The sequence below is a fragment of the Brassica napus genome, unplaced genomic scaffold (genome assembly GCF_020379485.1).
Source record: "Brassica napus cultivar Da-Ae unplaced genomic scaffold, Da-Ae ScsIHWf_2521;HRSCAF=3258, whole genome shotgun sequence".
NCBI classification, from domain to species: domain Eukaryota; kingdom Viridiplantae; phylum Streptophyta; class Magnoliopsida; order Brassicales; family Brassicaceae; genus Brassica; species Brassica napus.
This window is the reverse complement of record NW_026015841.1, coordinates 59,135-65,000: the sequence shown is the minus strand read 5'-3', so window position 1 is coordinate 65,000 and position 5,866 is coordinate 59,135.

Here is a 5,866-nt window from a genome sequence, read left to right as displayed (position 1 = left end):
TGAGGCTCTCAAGAACAAGCTCAGGACGCGCGAGACCGAAGAGGTTATGATGGCTCAGTTCTTGGAAGGCCTTCAAGACCGCATCGCTCGCAAGGTGGAGAGGCAGACCTACGTCAACTTCAATGATCTCCTCCACTATGCCACACAGGCCGAGCAGCACATTAAGAGGAAGAACGCCTCTAGTGCCAGGAACAAGACGCCATGGCCTTCATCCGGATCCAAGGGGGCTGAGAAGAACAAATCCATTGAAGTGGAAAACCGGTTCAAGAAGAACCAAACCGACCAGTCCAAACCAGGTTCATCCGAACCAGGTAAGGGACAAACACAAGCTCAAAGAACTCGTGATATTACTTGTTTCAAATGTCAGGGGAAGGGGCACTACGCCAGGGACTGCCCGAACAAGCGTGTCATGATCCTTAAGGCAGACGGCGAGTATGAGTCCCAAGACGAGGCCGATGTAGAGATGGCTGAATCAGGAGACGAGATAGTGGACTATGCTGAAACTGGTGAGCTGCTGGTGGTCAGACGAGCTCTCAGTGCTCTCTTTGATCCAGAAACCGTCCAACGAGAGAACATCTTCCATACTAGATGTAGTGTGGAAGGCAAGGTATGTAGTCTAATTATTGATGGTGGCTCTTGCACTAACGTGGCCAGCAGGTACCTTGTTGAAAAGTTAGGACTAGCAAAGTTGCCACACCCCAGGCCATACAAGCTCAAGTGGCTCAATGATGAGACGGAGCTTAAAATCTCGGAGCAAGTTGTTGTTTCCTTTAGTATTGGTAAGTACCAGGACCAGGTGAAGTGTGATGTGGTTCCTATGCAAGCCGGCCATCTGCTGTTAGGGAGGCCTTAGCATTTTGACAAGGAGACCATTCACCATGGGAGGACTAACATCTACAGCTTTACCCACAACAACAAGAAGCACAGCCTGGCTCCTCTAAGTCCACAAGAGGTGTACGAGATGCAGAGGGCCATGGATGTGACACCCCCGATCGTAGATAACCGGAAATGACACGGTCGATGTTCCCTGATGGTCGACCCGAGGTTCTCGAAATAAATCCGATCACCTTAGACCAACAACCAAAGAACACAGACACTCCTATCGGATATTACTCTAGGCTTTTCAACCCGATAAAGCAATATTCGATAGTTAGTTCGTCCCGGACAAGGACTAATATCATATGAGAACTCGTGATTTATAAACATCTTTTATACATTATTTATTTACTTTAAACATCTTACAAACTGTTATAGTTTACCCTACGGCCTATCGCCCAACAACGTTTTAAGTAAATATACATCAAAACGTACGTTGCAAGGACAACAAAATACTACCGCTGGTTGGCCGCTCCTTCCGTCCAAAAGATTTAAGTGTCTCCCGCCTAAGGTTTACCTGCACACACAAATGAGTCATGAGCAACTAGTTTACTCAGTGAATCTAGAATCACAACACAATCAATAACAATCAAGCAATTATCAATGCATATACATGATCATGCAAGTACTAGTACTATACTTTAATATCGATCATCATTGTGAATTCTTATTTTAAACATCACTTCCACAACACCCGCCCGTTACCATACTCATATAATACAATATATATACTAGACCCGAGAAACCACTAAGGCTAACCGAGACTAGTGAGTTAGCATCACCATCATTGTCGAATGTCCGGTATGGACAATCCGACACTGCATCGTCATGCAGTACACGGTCTCCAGGGAGCTACCCCATCATCGTGTCTTCATGACCTTGTTCCGTTCGCAGGACCAAGTCACGGTAATGCGGGGGCTTTAGGGATAGTGAATATAACAAGACTTCACATGATTTTACTTCCATAATTATTCCAAAATTAATCCTTAATTAATTATAATTAACTCTTAACTAATCCTAGATTAATCCTTAATTAATCTCATATTAATCCTTAATTAATCCAAGATTAGTACTTAATTAATCCAAGATTAGTACTCAATTAATCTCAGATTAATTTTCAATTAAACCAAGATTAATTCTTAATTAAACCATGATTAATCCATAATCAAAACCATGATTATTTCATAGTTAAGATTAGTACTTGAGAACAAGTACTAAGATTAGGATTAACCTCACTTTAAAATTATTCATTAAGTGTAAGTGTTTACCATGAGTAAACACAACACAATTCTTAAATATTCAGACACTTTACTAACTTAATCAAGGACTCATTCATGATCTATCTCAACATCTGTCTAGACTCACCTAAAGAACAGTCTTGAAACTGGCTTGGACAAGACTTAAGTTCCTCTTGAACAAAGCTGAATGGACCTGAGAATGGACAAGGTTCTGATCGGTTACTATGGTTAACTCAACAACTCATCTGACTCACTTGATTGTGGCTTACCAAGAGACTGAATGGATAGGATGGGACTAGCAAAGCTCCACACCTTAGCTGATCAAAACAGGGTAAGGTTGGGTTCAGAACATCAACAATCCGACAGTTCGGTTCAAGCTAAACAACTTAAATCAAATCAGTTCAAGCTCGGTTCCTTTCATACCAGATCAGATCAGTTCAGTTCTATTCAGTTAACAACAGTTCAAGACAAGATCAGACTGAGTTTAGTTTCGTTTCTCCAATCAATCCATAACAGCTTAGCAAACTGTTTTAGGAGATGGATTCAAACCGAAACTAAACAAGAACTGAACTGTATCATAACTTATACAACTGATCCGACCAAGATCTAAGGTAGCCATGAACTGTTCTGATCAGATACTGACTGAGGCTAGGAGACCAAAGCTTACCAAGATGAACTAAAGGACTAGATGGCCTCAGCTGATCCTCTTCTCCATGGTAAGCTTGCAGCTGAACTGATCAAAGAGAAAGATCAAGGCCTGATCATGATCTGAACTGAACTAGGTCTAGGTTTTTATTTTAAAATCTCACCTTCTGATCTTTCTCAAAGCAACAGACTGGTCTAGGGTTGAAGATTAGATCACCAAGAATTGTTTCTTGATTTATTTTCCTAATTTTCTCACTGATTTTTCTGTTCTTCTTTCTCTCTTTCTCTCTGAAATTCTCTAGGTTTTTCTGTAGGTTTCAGAACGTGGGAAGCAGCTGGAGGAGGGTTAAATACAAGCTGTGGTTGCTTCACCTGAGGGTTTAGCTCATAACAAAGCTTGGCTGAGAGCAGACAGCTGGCAACCTGTTTCATCATCTACACCATACTGTCCTTTCCCTCCCATGAAGTAGTTTCCAGCCAATCATAAATAATTAAAGGAGGAAGCAAGCACACAGGCAGCTTGTGATTGTCATGTGCCATTTACTGAAGAAGCTAAGCAAGCAGGCAGGTGCAAGTCATGTGATTAAAGACTGAGCAAGCAGGCTGGTGGAAGACATGAGTCTGGTCCAAAATTACTTGTAGCAGTTGGTTGATAATTTCCAATAATTTTTAACTAAATATTCCTTGTCTTTGGCTCTCGTCTTGTTCTCGGAAAATCTCTTCCAGTTTAATAAAAATTCGACCAAAATATTTAAGACTCGACCAAACTATCAAGTGAAGGTCTTTCAACCACAAGACAGTCCCGTCGAGAAATTAATCTACCGGGTCGATTTTTATTTTTATTAATCATGGTCGAACCAACTAAAAACTGGTTGAGCGGGATTTTTCTCTACCAAAAATTTATTGGCTCGTGAGGGTTATTACACTCTTCCCCCCTTAAAAGAATTCGTCCCGAATTCTCAAAATACAAGTGTACACCTTTACTGGACGACTGGGGTATCTGAGAAGAGTTCTAGGTAATCAGCTCGGAACTTATCTTCATCCTTCCATGTTATAACAACTCTCTGTCACTTTTCCCAAAATACTTAAACTTGCGAAATTTCCCTATTCTTCTATTTATTGAAACGATGTTCGCCTATTCGCAAAGGACCTTCAGGATAGGTGAGGTTAGGTTGCAAGTTCTCTGGTCGCTGCGGCTCGACCATATTCGGATCTGGTATATGCTTACATAGCATCGATACATGAAATACCGGATGCATAGGCATATCAGGTGGAAGTTCTAGTCTATAGGCTAGTTCTCCAACTCTAGCGACAATTCGGTATGGTGCCTTTGCTATTGCAGCGGATCCGGGTTCTAAGGTTATACTAAAGGCGTTACTCCTAGACGGCGACAATCCCTCTAATGCCTTAAACACGTCCTCATATTCTCTGACTACTGGTATTTCTTCCATGTTCTGCTCTTTCTCGTCTTCTACTGGTCCAACAACTAAGGTCACTAAGTATACTTCTTCACCCTTCTCCAAAAGGTTTTCAATTCTCAGTGCTAACACTAATGACGCTCCAACACTTGGTACTATGCCATGGTAAGCTAAAGGGGGTTGGGTATCTCTCTCGAAAACAATCTTCCTTCGACCACAATCAAGGTTAGCTCGGTAACTTGACAGCCAATCACCTTCAGTTTCAAGAACTTGATCTCCAGGAGAACGGGAATGGATAAATTCACCTTAGTGAATTCTCCATCGAATCATGATGCTACTTCGGGAGCTACAAAACTATGTGTTGCTCCCAAATCGAAAAGGATGTGGGCGGATATTCCACCCACAAGCAAAGTCGCTGACAATAATTGACTTTCCCTTCAATTACTTACTCAACAACTTTATACTATTTTTTATTTATATCACCAATTTACCAATCATTTAAAAATTATGCAACACTCAATTGGTTAGGAAAACAAACCTGAAATCGGACCCTGAGGTGGTCCGGATGGTCCTGGTAACTCTAAAGCATAAGCCCTACCAGCAGTGGCTTGACGCTTAGCAGGAGGTAAGGGTAAAGGTGGGTTAACTGGTACAACGGGTTGAGCACTCGTAACAACAGGCTGAGCAAGATGAGTGTGTGGACATGATGTCGCGTAATGTCCTCGCTCTCCACACGTGAAACAAGTGATGTGAGATGGTACAGCCGGTTGGAACTGTCCCACGGTCGGACAATCTCTCCTAACATGGCCCAGCTGGCCACAAGTGAAACAAGTTGGGGTTCTAGGTCTAGGATCTCCAGATCGACCTCCCCGAAAAGCTCTACCTCCCCGTCCTCGCGGCATAGGAGAATGTGGCTGAGGCTGACTTTGAACGGATGGACGTCTAGGTTGTGCAGAATGGCTAGAAGAAGCTCTCTCAGCAGCAATGGCCTCCTCCACGTTCACAGCACGCTCAACAAGATCAGCAAGCCTATGAAACTCTACTGCCTCAAGTCTGCTCCTGATATATGGGTTAAGTCCTCGAAGGAACTTACGGATAATCATCATCTCGTCCTCTCGACCATAGTGGACATATTTCCTGAGACGGGTGAACTCTGCCTCATACTTCCTAACAGATAATCCTCCCTGAACTAGCTCCATGAATTTAATCTCCAATCGATCACGGGCTTCCGGTGGGAAGTACTTTCGAACGAACGCTGTACGGAAGTCAGCCCAACTCAGATTGAAGTCTCCAAAGTTCCTCTCTACGCATAACCACCAACTGATGGCGTCCTTCTCCAGATAGTAAACAGCCACGTCCTTCTTGAATTCTACCGGACAACGGGTTGCAGCAAAGTTCTGCTCGAGATTGTGCAGCCATGCATCAGCTTCAAAGGGATCAGTACCTCCCTGGTAACGCTTCGTCCCCAAGTTCTTCATAATCATGACTATCTTCAGAAAGTCCGGATGAGAAGTGGTAGGTACTGGAGCTGGCTGAGTACGCTGTGCTTCACGCTGTGCATTCAATGCTTGATGTTGCAAATTCACCATCTCAGCCATCAGTTCTAGAAGTGCTATTATAGCTGGATCAGTTGGCGCTGGTTGAGGTTGTGCTGCCGGAATAGGTGCGGCAGGGGCCGGTGGAATATGA